The sequence below is a fragment of the Hippopotamus amphibius genome, chromosome 6, assembly GCF_030028045.1.
Source record: "Hippopotamus amphibius kiboko isolate mHipAmp2 chromosome 6, mHipAmp2.hap2, whole genome shotgun sequence".
NCBI lineage: Eukaryota > Metazoa > Chordata > Mammalia > Artiodactyla > Hippopotamidae > Hippopotamus > Hippopotamus amphibius.
The window spans coordinates 60,054,340-60,068,717 of NC_080191.1; the positions used below are offsets into that span (position 1 = coordinate 60,054,340).

The following is a 14,378-nucleotide window of genomic DNA, read 5'->3' on the forward strand; positions in this document are numbered from 1 at the left end:
TGGCCATTCTGACCAGTGTGAGGTGATACCTCATTGTAGTTTTGTATATTCCCTGGCTTCTAAAGCTCTCTTTGAGAACTTCTTTGGAAGATTAAGCATATTTTTGTTTTGCTGCACAACATAATTCTCAGAAACAACAATTGATTGTGTTCATAAACCTGCCTCTGTTTGACGTGCCTCGCTGGGTATCCTTGTAGCCCTGCTCTGCTTTGGAGGGGTCAGCTCCCAGCTCTGTGGTGGAGTCACCCACTGTGAGGTGCCAGTTGTGTGCTATGCAGTACAGATAGCTGGTGCTGTTTTAGTTGTTTAATTGTGACCTGCACACAATTACTAAGAAGAAAATGGTTCAATATCCTTACTAACGAAATTTCCTGAAATCTCATGAGGATAAATGATGCTGGGTAGCAGTGTCTTTTCCAGAGCGAGTCTTGAGGCAGCTGAGTTCAAGTCGGTAGATGCACATTATATGAGAGAATGTTAATTATTATATTAGTCATTAGATACACAGACACGCATAAGAGCATGTGAAATGTCTGGGAACTAGATCCTTCGGTGGGAAATGCTTAGTTTGCAACATGGATACCTGAGACCATAAGAAAACAGAAAATGTCACAGCTGACTGTTGTCTCTTTGGTGTTCGGGCATAAGTAGGGATGTTGACCATTGAACGTTGTTTCCCAAGCCCATGACCTTGATCTTATACTATTGAATATTAATAGTGATGCTTTACTAAACTGCCCTCCTACCCCCTGCCCAACACCTCACCGGAAGAAAATGGTTATTGATCCTAGAGGGAGAATCATCCAAAAAGGAAATAATCCAAAGGATCCATCCAGCTTTCCTGCTCTAGATTTTTCCAGGTGAAGATGGCCATTTGGACTGATGTAAAATAATTTTTACATGAATGCTCTTAGATGTAAAATAATTCTCAAGCTGAGCAGATGTTGCTGGAGCTTTGTTTCACTCCCCCCACCCCCAGCTATTACTGATCAGATTAAAAAAACCACTAATGATAAAATGTTAAAAATCATAGTAAACAAAGATTTTTTTTTTCAAAGCAGTAATAGAAATTCAGTCCATGCTTAAATATTTCATCATTACAGCCACAAATATATGTTGCAAATCTTTCATCTGGAAGTTCTGAAGTTTTTAGAGATTGATTAGAATCGTTCCCAGCTCTTGAGAAGACTGCATCCTGGAATATTCAGTTTGTATGTATATTTTAACACATGTACTTTTGTAACTTTGTTCTTAAAATATACATACTGAATAATTTCTTTACCCTCTTCTACTCCTATGACTAAATATATTGATAGTTCATTTAGACCAGGAATTATTAAATTTTTCTTTTGATTAGATATTCCACTTTTCAGTTTTGTACATCGGGGTGTTCAGTAAATATTATTGACTGGTTTAATGATTACATCTACTCTTCAAATTACATTTGTAACTTATGAAGTAGATTTTAGGGTGAATGTATGTGAAATTATTATTGTCCAAATTCATTATTTTTTCCTCTTACCATGAATGAAGATTTATGAAAAATAATCACATTCTCTTTTCCTGTCTATTCAAATTATCTACCATTGTTTAACAAACTACTCCCAAACTTAGTAGCCCACAACAAATTTTGTCATACTGTCTCATGGCTCTTTTGGTTGACCTGATTCTGCTTTGGGGTTAGGATGTTTCACGCAGTTTCAGTCTGAAATTGACTGGGCTGTAAGCTCATGGCTTCTTTGTGTGTGTGTGTGTGTGTGTGTGTGTGTGTGTGTGTGTGTGTGTGTGAGAGAGAGAGAGAGAGGGAGCGAGAGGGAGCAAGAGGGACTCCTGTGTAGATATGACTGGAACAGAGGGAGGCTGTGTTTCCACGTGGCCTCTCCACATGGCCTCCCCACGTGGCTAGCCTCGGCTTCCTCACGGCTTAGTGGTCCTGGGTAGTCAGACTCCAGAGGCAGCATTCTAAGAAACCAGCAAGACTTCTTATGAACCAGCCTTGGGAATCCCAGATCAGCACTTCTGTGACATTTTTTTGGCCAAGCAAGTCAGTAAGATGGACCCAGATTCACGGGGAGGGTGGTTAGGCTTTATCTCAAGTGGCAGGGGCAGCAATCTTTAATCTACCACATGACATGGTGAAAAGTAGAATTAAAAAAAAAAACAAAACATTTTAACGAGATCGCTTATTGGGTTGGACCAATTAATGAAGAGACTTTTTGTTTGTTTTAGAAAAGCACACACATGTTCGGTTCTCCCATTGTGCTGTTAAATTTTAGATTATGGCAGTTTTAGATTATGTTTACCTAACCTGTCACAAGCCCAGTAGAGTACATTTAGGTGCCCGCTTTGAAACGGATACCATCGCATCAGTTCTGAGGTCCTGACTCACTGTCATTCATGAGACCCTTTCTGAGAATTTTCTCCTTGAAAACAGAATTTCTAGGGGGTAGAATGCAGTAAAAATGTCCAAGCCCATCAAGACAGTAACCACCCCATAACCACACATTTCCCCCAGGAACCACGAACATTGTGAAATGAAACAAAACAGGCTAGCTGGAGCCCTTCTTTCTGGGAGGAACTGCTTTGAACCATGATATCCAGAGAGTTAGCATTGTTTTATTTAGCAAGAGAGGGTCAGAAAAATAGAAATCTCCCAAGGCTGGTCTTTCATGAGGTATTCTGAAGCTGTCGTTAAAATGTAATGTACTAAGATATTCTGTCCCCGAGGGCAGCTTGGTCTCTGTGCCTCAGTCTTTCTCCAAAAGTCTGAGCTGGGCATTTTAGGCTTGTTCTGCCTGGCCTGGTCCACAGCCCCCTCTGAGCCCACTCACAGCTCTCTGAGGGAGAACTGGGCAGGGGCCTCTGCAGCCTCTGGGCTGCTGGCTCCCATCTACCTGTGTGAACCTCTCTGCGAGGAATACTGGTTCCCATGGCAACCCAGGGCCTCAGTTTGCCACACCACCCTCTTGGGACACTCGGCGCATACTGTCCAGCCATCTGCTCCACGGTAGCATCGTCCACATAGACAGAGAGCCTGTTCCTTGGGGCCGCGTCCCTGGGGCTAGGCCCGTGCCTGGCACATGGTAGTCATCCAGGCAGTATTTGCTGGCTAAGCAGTAAGAGGCAGAAGTCACATCTGTGGTTTTTAAAAATATTGAATTAATTATAAAAACCAAAATAGGAAAATTTCAACTAAAACTCAGGTATTTTGGCTTTTCCTGAAAAAAATATGAAAACCTGGCAACATTGGGCCTGAGGGGCAATAATTGGTGGGAGCTGTGCAGTGGCTTTTACAGATGGAAAAACTTCAGAAAAGTATCCTAAGTGCATTTATTAATCCACTGAAGAATTATTAAGGTAGTTTAAAGTTAGATACATGGATACCACAGTAGACGTGTGCTGTATAGGCTATCTCCTATTCATGAACCCCGTGGAAGACACTGGGCCAGAGATAAAATAAAATGTTTTTGGAAAGCAAAAACAATAGAGCATCATCTTTGGGCAGTAAAGGGTACTCACACACAGATTATGATGACTTCTGAATGTGAGGAGGGCTAGTCAAGTTTTGTTTTAGGAGGAAAGTTCTTCAGACCTTGCCTGGAGAGCTGGGTGAGCGGGCATCACTCGCCTTTGGTAACTATTGGTGGGTTGCCATGTGGGCCTCCCCCAGAGACGCGAAGGCCTTGTGTGTGAGAAATGTGTCCTGTCCATTTCTGTGATTCTCAGGTCTGTTCCCACACCTGACACAGCATAGCTCTAAGTCCTCACAATCTCCCAGAACCTAATTTAAAAGCTCCAATTTGTGTGTCCCCACACCCAGACTCCGAAAGTCTGGAGTAGGGTCCCGGAATCTGCTTCGATGCTTTCCAGAGCTTGTACCCAGTAGGAAGGCCTTCAAGCTAATAAGACTTATGAAGAATTTAGCTGTAAACACTTTCTGCCGGTCTGTGCTCCTCACGTTTTGCTGGTAATCTTTGTGTCTGCTGGACCTCTGGCCTCCAAGCCTCCTCCTCCTGCGGACCACCCCCACCCCCACCCCCCTCCCACCCACACACACCTGCTTCTCTCCTGGGGCTCCCCAGGGACACCGGGTTTACATTTCGCAACCAGCCCCCACAGAGGGATTCCAGCAGATGCCTAGAAGTGGGTTTGTGCTGGTTAAAGCTGTCTCATATGAGAAGGGAGAGATTATCCCAGGAGGGAGCTATTTAAAATTAAGAGTTTGAGGGCTCGAAATAGCTGGGAAAATGGCTGCTTTTGTGCAGGAAGCTGAACCTGCTTTGCTGAGCACAGTGGTTATAAAGCACCCGGGGAGAGAAGACAGTCTTGGAAGTTGTAGAAGAGGGAAGGAAACAAAAGTTTAATCATTTCAGCCTCGGAACACGGCCCCTCGGAGCCAGTGCGTGCACATTTTGTGGTCTGACACAGGACAGCTGATCTCGAAGATGCTCGGCAGCCCGCTGTGTCCATTTCCTTACCTGTAAAATGGGCCTTATTGGGGTGCCTCCTCGTGGGTCAAATGAAATGCTGTGGATGAAGCCCACCATGCTGTTGTTATTTTTATGATCAGAGAACACAGGGGGGATTCCTGCAGATGCAGACTGTCTCCCCGGGCATAGAAAGAGCACTCCCATCGCTGCCCGGCCCACTCTGCCACCAGCAAAGGAGCCTCTGGTCAGGGCGGCTCCTGTGTGCAGCCAGCTGGAGGGGTGGTGGGGGCCCCGAGCCCTCTGACTGGTGGGGGCTGACAGTGTGGCAGAAGCCACTGGACAGAAGCGGGTGCCCCACGGCCGCAGGCCCGTCAGCCTTGGAGGAGACCTGGGCAGTTAATACAAGCTTAAGACCAACATACCGTCAGCTGGGCATGTAGAGTTTCCATCCGGGGCCGTGACAGGTCATACACAGAGTGGTGAGTGTTTATTAAATGACTGTGTGTGTCTCCAGGACCAAGAGCTGCGATTCCTACTTTGACCTCAGACTATCCTGCTTGACCCAGCATATAAGTAGAGTGGAGGCTTGCTCTGGGGATAGAAAATACAGTTTTAATGCCAGAATCTACATATACTGTGTGAATTTAAAAAAAAAATCAATCTAGAGGTGATTTTCTCCTTTTGTCATTCACGCCTCTTTGCTTGATGGTACTTTTCTAGGAAAGGCAATTGGAAACACGTGCTCTGACGATAGCACATTTCACAAACTTTTTACAGAAAAGTGATGAAGGGGCTAATGGGAGAGGTGGTCCTTAAAGGTGTATAAAAGGGCGGCTTTGCTCTTAGGAACTTGTCAAGTTTCCCAGCATTTCTTGAACCAGGTGCAGACGAAACAAGTGCCACGTTTATAGCTGGCAGCGTTGATAGGAGGTGCTTTGCTGGACCATGGCATGCTGTGTCGCTTTTCTGAATCAAATTAATATTTTGTGCTTTGAAAAGCAAAGATAATGAGATGATTGGTGCTTTTGAATATCTATGGCTCGTTTTAAGATCGGTATTCATTTTTGATTTCTGAATATATTCCCAAGAATCCATAAATGTAGAAACTGCCCCAAACCATTTGTATTTTGTATTCCTTGGCCTTTATTGGGGAAATTTCTTATATTTTTTCAATACATATATATTTTTTTCTTTTAACCTTATAAGAGAAAAACTCTTTTGGCTAAACAGTCCATGTTAGGCAGATGTCGACAGAGATGGATTCCAATAAAGATAAAAGTTCCAAATAATTATTTGCATTTTTTTTCCTCTATTTTTGGCCTATATGGACCCACCACATAGCTCTGGATCACATAGCTGTCATGTTTATTTACATATAGGAGGCTGTAACACTGTCTTGTGGCTCTAGGATCTTTGTTATTTATTTATGTTGCTGCAACAAAAAAGGAAGAAGGGCTTTTCCCACTCTTTTCATTACTGTATTACTTTATCATACTGTTGTACAAGTGATATTAACTTTCTTTTGACATAGGCAAAATAATTAGCAATTCCTGTTGTATTTTGGTGCTGTGATTTTTATCCTACTAGACTTTAATTCAATACCCTTTGCTGTTCAGTTAATATATCTATTTACATCAGTTTGACTTTAACACAGAGCTCCTAGGTAATTAAAACAGTTCAGTGCCACATCCTGGATTAATGAAAAGATCCTAATTTAGGAGCATGTCATTGTACAACTTTGCATGAAACTTGGAGAACTTTGCTCAGGAGTTTGCAATATATTAAGTCTTCAGTAGCAGTCATGATGCAGAAAAGTTGGACAATCACAGAGTTTTGTATTATTATGTATTATTTGATAGCATATATGTAAGTTATGAGGCAGAGTAATAAAACGAACACTCATAAATCTACCGTCTGGTCCAACTAGAAATTTATCAACAGGCTGTGTTTCTGTTACAACAGTTCACAACCTTAGACTCTTACCTCTCCCCAGAGTTAAACACAAGGGTAATTTTATTATTTTTTTAAAAGAAGGTAATTGTAGGTTCAAACTTGAGACTTGTTTTTACTTCTCCTTCTGAATCATTTTGCTGAAGTTGACTTTCCATGAAGTAGATGATGTACACCTTGATCACTGGTTTTTACTAGCCTTGTACATACGTGAGATGGACAAAGAATGGTACCCTAACTATTTCTAGAGTTTCCATGAAGCACACTATTTTGTCAGGATTGTAGTGAAGTTCCTGTTTCTTAAATCTGCTGTTAGTAATACTCTGAGTATCAGAAGCACTAGAAAGTTTATCTTTGTGTCCATAACATTTAGTATAAGGCCTGGGACTTAGTAAAGGCTCAGCAAATGTCCATTATATTTAATAAATTAATAAAAGCTCATAGGAAATTTTTAGGTAGAAGACTGTTCCAGTACTGTTTCATTTAAGATCAGTTTGGGCATGTGAAATCAAATATATATACTGTATATGTGTGTTCTTTTAAACTGTGAATTATGAATGGTCTACAAGTGAGTCAAATCCATGACTCCTTCAACCCAGTGGCACCAAGGGGTGGCCTGTGGGGAGACTGCACTGGGTTGGAGACCTCTCCTTCCGTAATCTCTCTATAGTCCATCCATCAGAAAGGCAGCATGGTGTTGGGATTAAGAGCATGGACCTTGAAGCCCAACTTCCTGGGTTCAGGTCCTGGCTTAATTGCTAACCAGCTGTGTGATCTTGGGTAAGTTACTTAACCTCTCTGCACCCCAGTTTCCTCTCATGGGAAATGAGGCTATAGTACCTATCTCATAGGGGTGTTTTGGCGATTAAGGGAGTACAGTTATGTAAAGCTCTTAGAACTATGATTGACACAGCATAAGTGCAGTGTAAGGATTTGCTATTGCTTTATGTGCCTAACAATGTTATTTTTAGGTGGCTGTCCCCATCCTCGCACTCGCAGCAGGGGGAACGGAGGGGTTCTTCCTCTCGGGCACCCGGGGTGGCCTCTCGAAGGGCCCTGGGAGCGCCCTCCTGTTGGGCTCCAGGGGTTGGCATTTATTCCCCTCCTCCCCTGCCTTTTCTAGGTTTCCCTCAGTCCCTTTTACAGAAGAATCTCTCAGAGTTTAAATAGATTTTTAGCCACTGCTTTCGCCGGAGTCTTCTGAGCTCACAGGAGGTTGGTTTTCTTTCTTGAAGGTGTAAACAGAAGTGGCTAGGAGGTGTTTACCTTTGAACCTGAGCATGTTGTTAGGAGGGCAGATATGTCTGGGAGAGAGTTCACTCCACCACAAATGTGTATCAAGTGGGGTTGCACAGGGCAGCCTCATCAGACACGTCCCTGTCCCCTCCCGGCTCAGAGGAGCCCTGGAGTCTCAGGGGACGTGAGGATGGAGTAATTTCTGTAATTTCAACATGAATCTGATAAAGCAGGGCTTTCTACCTCTGTGAGTCGAAGCAGACAGGCCCTTATCAAGTCAGACTGTGCTCACAAAAGGAGGAGAAAAAAGAAGTGGCTAGTATTCTCCAGGGGACGAGGGGGCTTGGTTTGGTGACAGCCGCGGGAGGGCCACCTGCACAGGAGCAGCGTGGCTCCCAGGGGCCGGGGAGCAGGGAGAGGTGGCAGCAGGAAGGCCGCCGGCAGTGCGTGCTGAGGCAGCTGGTCCACCCACTCCCAGGAGTCCGGCTCCACTTGACCTGGAGAGGCAGCCCCCGTGGAGTGAAAAGTCAGGGCACTTGCTGCAGGGTCCAGAGAAAGCATTTTGTAGCTGATGCTTCCGTAACATGGGGTTCATCTGATGCCACCTTCTCTGCCTCGGGCACGGGCTGCTTGCTTAAGAGCAAATGAACTATTTTAAGAACGTGTGCTGTTGGGTTCCATGGTGTCCCAAGTGTGGGCTTTGGAGAGGTCCTGAGGCTGGGGGGAGAGTTTTGTCACTGATGCTTTTTCAAATCGCCTGCCCGTGGCGGCGCCAGGCAGCAGACACTTTCAGTTGGGTTCAGGGTTGGCCTTAGATTCCTCTTGGACGGCGAACCTGCTTGTGGCTGCACTCTGGTAACTGAGGTTTCTCTGGATCAGATGCTCTTGAAGGGCCCTCTGAGGAAAACGGTTTTAAGAAAAGCCCTCTCCAAGGGTAGCTGTACTGTCACTGGGCACATTAGTCCTCTTCGGAGTGTAAATAGCAACCACTTGGTGTTCCTAATTCTGCGTTAGACGCTCAGATGCAGAAGTTACATGTTTGAACAGGCTTCCCCATCATTTTTACGTGATAAAATAGGCAATTTTCATATTACAAGAAGAAAGGTGTAAATATTGTATATTCCTTATTCTCCAACCTTGGAAATAAAAATTTTTTAGGAGTTTGAAATAAAATTTGTTGTGCATTGTTTATTTTTATGTTATTTTGTTATGCGAGAGAATCATAAAATTGTCTATGTAGGTTGAAACAGGCTGGTGACAAACTCTGACGATGGACTGTTCAACCGAGAGCATGATTTTCTATTCTAGCCTGGAGCTGACCTCTGTCAGCCACAGAACCCTCTCAGCTCTGACATTTTGTGTATACATACACGTTTCAACACTCCCACCAATTCTTCCCACATACAATGCAGAGAGAGAGTTGATATTTTATTGTATTTCATCTAAATAATCTCTGGAAATGTGAGGTAATACTTTCTGAAGATGAGCAACTTGTGTCTCTTAAGGTAGTGTTTTCATCTTATTTTTTCTTCCTTTTCTCTGAAAGTCTGCATAGAAAATGGACAGTTAATGAGAGAGAGGTTGAGGGTTCACGAGGACCTAGATTGCCTCCACACACAGGGTAACCAGTTGTACAGTGAAGTGTTGGTCAACAGCAGGCCCTGCCTGTCTTCCCGGCCTCACCTCCTACACCCTGCAGACCTTCTGCTTTAATGACCTGTTCTAGTCTTTGCTTTGTGAACATTTCTCTGCACCTTCCCACAGAGTTCACGTTGTTCCTACACCTAGAATCGTTTCCCCCATTACTTTCCTTTTCCCTTCCTGCCAAACCCTACCACGTGTACTTGTAGAAATTTCCCTGTAGTAATTATACCTAACACAAATGTCACTTCCTCCAGGAAATCTTCCCTGCTAACTCCAAATGGAAGCAAGTATTAATTATCTTTTTAAGGACTTTTATTGAGATATAATTGATATACAGTAAACTGCATATATTTTAAGTGTACAATATGATATTTTTTTTCTTATTAGTAATGTGTATATGGCAATCCCAATCTCCCAGTTCATCCCACCCCCCCTTCACACCTCCCCCCACTCCAGATTTTCCCCCTTTGGTGTCCATATGTTTGCTCTCTGCATTTGTGTCAGAAGCGAGTATTAATTCTTGATACTCCTTTATTACCTGTTTTTTGCACCATTCTTAGTGTTGATAGTATCCAATGCTTGCAATTGCTGTTCAGTCTATCATCTGTCTACATCCATCTCTCCCATCTGTCTTTCAATTAGCTATCTATCAATCCATCAACTATCTATCACTTGTCAATCATCTCTCTCTCATTAGATCTTTTTTCTTTTTTTATCTGTATTAGACTAATAAGTGAAAGATTCATAATCTAATCACAAATGTAAATACACCCAGATTTCTACATGATTAGGATTAACAAGAGGACATTAGATCTTAAGCAGCTCCAGATACATGGCTTGGTCCTGAAGAGAGATGTCCTTGATTCAAGAGTGGGGCTGACACTGGGCTGTGCCCAGAGGCAGGGGTCTAGACTGAGGGTCTTCAGGGAGTATCTCTGGCTTATAATACCAGGTAAAAACACCAGAGCCTGCAGTGACCCTGGGGGATAGGCAGGCGGTACCCACAGTCCACAGATCGTGGGACCAGCCAGGCTGTGTTGGGAGCTGCACTCAGACAGGTGAGAGGAAGGAGCCGGGGTGACCAGGGCGTCCTCAGCTGCTGTCAGCCTCAGTGGCTTTTCGCTTGGGACAGCTCTGGGTTCTGGGGGCTCCCCTCCACCCCCGGCCAGGGCACCCCCCTACCCACGGGGCTGCTTTTGCCCTGGGCGAGGGGCTGGGGTCTTGGCCAAGGCCGGCATCCAGCTGTTTCCCCTCCCGGGCAGCTGGGCTTTCGAGAGCTCAAATGCTGGCGGCTCCATGGCCCCGAGCATGGTTCCTGGCAGCTGGCGGAAACGCGGCCCATCTCAGTTCCGTTACTACCTTTGTTTTCACCTGGACGAGCGTGTTCATTTCTGAGACGTGTGTTAGGTTCAGCTGCCCATAACCACTCATCATCAGGATACCTGACTAGTCCTCAGGTTTCAGGTACAGCCCTAAGCCACCTTGTCAAAGGAGAAACAGGTTTTTGCTTTTTATTTTTAGTTTCTTATGGTTTTTATTTTTTCAGCTGTATTTCGGGCATGTATCAACATATATACATATATAAATAAGCTTATATATATGTTATTTTGTGCACTCCTTTTCTCTCACATATGCATTATTCTGCACCTACCTTGTGTTACTTAATGAATTTGGAAGTCTTTCCTCGTTATTACTTAAAGATCAGTCTCATTTCTTTTTTTTTCATGCTGCATGGTATTCCATTGTGTTAAATATCCTATTAACTTGGAATTCTTAAGTTTATTATCTCCTTTTTTGTTATTATTCTAAACAGTACTACAAAGAACATCTTTGTTATATAGGTTTTTTTTTTAAACTTTTTTATTATGGAAAATTTCAAACATACACAAAAGTGGAAGGAGTCGTGTAATAAATCCCCATGAATCCATCAGCTAGGAAACAGTTTTCATTCCTTTTGCTTCTCTCCTGCTTGCTTGGTTATTCATTTATTTTCATCCATAGTATGGCCTGGGTTGCGTGGGGCTATAAAGAGGAAGAAGATGTGGTGCCTGGCCGTCCTCTGAGCAAGTCCAGCAGGCTCTGCCCTCCACAGGTGGCGTCTCTGGCTCCATCCTTGTACTGCCCCCTGTCAGGAGCCCCCCTGTGACCCTGAGCTCTGAGGGCAGGGGGAGCTTGGGCAGGCTCTACACGCCCCAGGGCAGGTTGTACACCTGTGTTCAGGGGAGCTGCCCCTGGTTCAAAGCCACGGGGCTGGAGGATTCCTGGAGTGTTTCCTCTTTCTGTTGGCATCTTCTGTGGCTCTTCATAGAGCAAAGCAGTTTTACCAAAGGTGTGATCACAGATGAGGTCCAGAAGGACTGAGGGCCTTCAGGTGGCCAAATACTGTGCGAGGGGCCAGGGGTCCTGGCCACACAGTGCTTACACTCCGGTCAGGGAGGCAGTCACTGAACAACTGAGGCGGCAAGGCTGTAATTATAACTCGTGATAAGAGTCACTAAGAAATGTAACAAGATGCTAAAGAGAACACCTGGGGAACTGGGCTTGAGTTCCTGAGGTCCTCCTGGAGAGGTAACATCATTTAAAGGTGTGAAGGTGGAGAGAGGCTGTGTGTGTGTGGAGCTGGGTGTTCCAGGCTGGGGGTGGGGGGTTGCATGCCTCCAGGACAGGCGGGGATGAGAGGACCGTGGCTGGAGCACGGAGCCCTGGGGTGGCCGTGGGAGACGACGCCCACCAGGGAAGGCCTTGTGGGCTGTGCTCAGGAGTCTGGATTTTATCTTAAGTAGGATGAAAAGCCATCTGATGGTTTTGAAAGGATCATTGTGGCTACTGTGTGGAGAACAGATCTATAGGCAGACGTGTGGGCTGTTGTCTGTCTGCCTCTCCCGAGTCGCGCTGACCCTGGTCCACTGTGCTGGCCTCCGTGCCGGCATCACCAGGCCTACGCGTCCCGTGGCTGTTGGGGGATGGGCCAGTGGGAAGCACTGCTAGTAGACTGGATACAGGAAGAAAGAGAAGTTGGGGGAGTTATTCCTGCGTCGCTCCCAGCGGGCAGCAGCCAGGCGGTAGTTGAATGTCTGCCACAGGCCCCAGCCGGGCAGGCGGCCTCCCCTGTGCCTGCTGTGTCCCTGAGTGCCTGTCCTCTGCTCCCCTCCGGCCCAGGGCTTGGAGTGGCTTCTGGTTATTGCCAGAATAACCTGGGGCCCCTCACCTTCTCTGGTTGGTCCCTTAATTCTGCCTACACACTAGTTAAGAGCCCCTTTGCTAAACTGTCCCCAGCTCCCCTTTTTGAGTGCCAGATGCTTCCCCTTGGGACCCTGCCCTGTAGCGAGGACAGGTGTGGCAGAAAGGAAATCAAGCAGGAGGCTGTTGCGATATCCCAGGTGGGAGATGCTGGCAGTTTGGGGCGGGGTAGGGACAGTGGAGATGCTGGAAGAGGGGTTGGATTTAGGGTACGTTTGGAAGGTTGATTGTGGCTAATGACAGCAGCCACCAGCACGGAGGTGACTGTCTCTGCAGGACAGGCAGTGGGACTTTGGGACTTTCCTTGGTTTCCTGACCTTGCGTTCCAGCTGAACCACCTCCTCTTCTTATGCTGAATCGTGGTGTGTGTTACTCCATTTTGGGGGTTCTCTACCCTTGACCTCGGCACCACAGGTCCCTAAAGTACCATACACCTCTGCATGACCTTGAAGCTCTTTGCTATGTTGATGTGTCTTTCAACACGGTATTATTTGGATGGTGCTATTCAAGTTGCTTTTAAGTTATCTCATTGTTTAGAAATAAGAGTGGTGGAAAGAATTATGTTTATAAGCTCTGCCTAAGGTTTGTGTGGCTTGTACAAGTTAGACTGGCCATGTCGTGGTGCTCCCTTCTTGCTTTTCAAATTTCAGCTTGCAGACATTGGTTATTTCCAATAATTTCCATCATTATAATTGAACTAGTCCAATGAATCTGGAGCCTATGAGGGCAAGGACCTTATCTGTCTTATTTGTTGCTTCAGTGCCAGCCCTTAGAACTGTGCGTGGGACGTGGTTGGGGCTCAGTAAATAGACTGAATACCTACGTGAGTTGGCCATGAAGCATCCTGCTAATGGGGTGGACCCACTGTTTCCTGTCACGCTCACGTTTTCATCCCACTGAGGGTGCTGGCCGGGGCGGGTTGGGGGGGGGGCCTTGTGGAGAGGCGTCATGGAAACTGCATTTCACAGTGACTACTGCCTTTCCACCACTGCATCACCAGTGTCCCTGAGTCAGGTGTTTTAGGACGTATGTGGGCAGAGAAGATTGGAATTCAGAGAATGCGTCTCAATGAACTGATTAAGCAAGGCAACCTTTTTGCTTTTCATAACTTGATCAGTTCTTGGCACGTGACATTCCCATGGATACTACTTCACCTAGAGAACACTCACAAAAAAAGTGATTTCACAATCTTTGTATTCTGGGAGTTGGGGTTTTCTGGGAAATTACGCCGAAGTGTACACTTGGCTCCTGAGAGCAGCCGATCGGAAATGTTTGGCCTGAATGCCTGAAGCAGAGTGAGGACACCTAAGAAGTGTGTGGAACATTCTAACGTCCGTATTTCCTGTGCTGTTTCTCCCCTAAAATCAGCTACCTACGTTCAGGTTCATCAGCACTCTCTTCACCAGCCTGTCAGTGCCCCAGCTTGATTGGCCTGACTTGTGGCTCTCCGCGTGAACCGTGTGCTCCATCCTCAAGTCTGGATCTGATGACATCTCATGATCCTCAGAGCGCCTCCAGGCAGGATGAGGCAGGGTGTGAGTGAAAGCCCGGAGCCGGGCAGCCGCCAGCAGGCTGACTGCGTTTGTCGTCACGTTCTTCCGGCCCGAGCCTCTTGCAGGGCATCCCGACGGTCCTGAAACAGTGTGTTTCCTCACAGCAGCGAAGCAGACCCCGCCATCCTAGCCCTTCCGTAATCACCTCCTTTTTAGAAATATTGGCTCCCTACCTGCTGATGCTCTGTAAGCACTTCAGTGCGAGCCTGGTGCTTTGCAGGAGGTTATGCCTAACAAAACAGCAGCTCTAATACACGGCATCTGACTGGGAGCCTCGGGCCATGCAGTATTTGTCCATGAAGTTCATCTTCCTAAGAGAACAACC

At 45.8% G+C, this 14,378-nt stretch overlaps 1 protein-coding gene across 3 annotated transcripts in view; it reads left to right on the top strand.

Annotated features, from left to right (window-relative positions):
* The window catches only part of ZDHHC14 (zinc finger DHHC-type palmitoyltransferase 14), a 260,634-nt gene that overhangs the window by 83,263 nt on the left and 162,993 nt on the right, over positions 1 to 14,378 (top strand). The window lies entirely within an intron of this gene.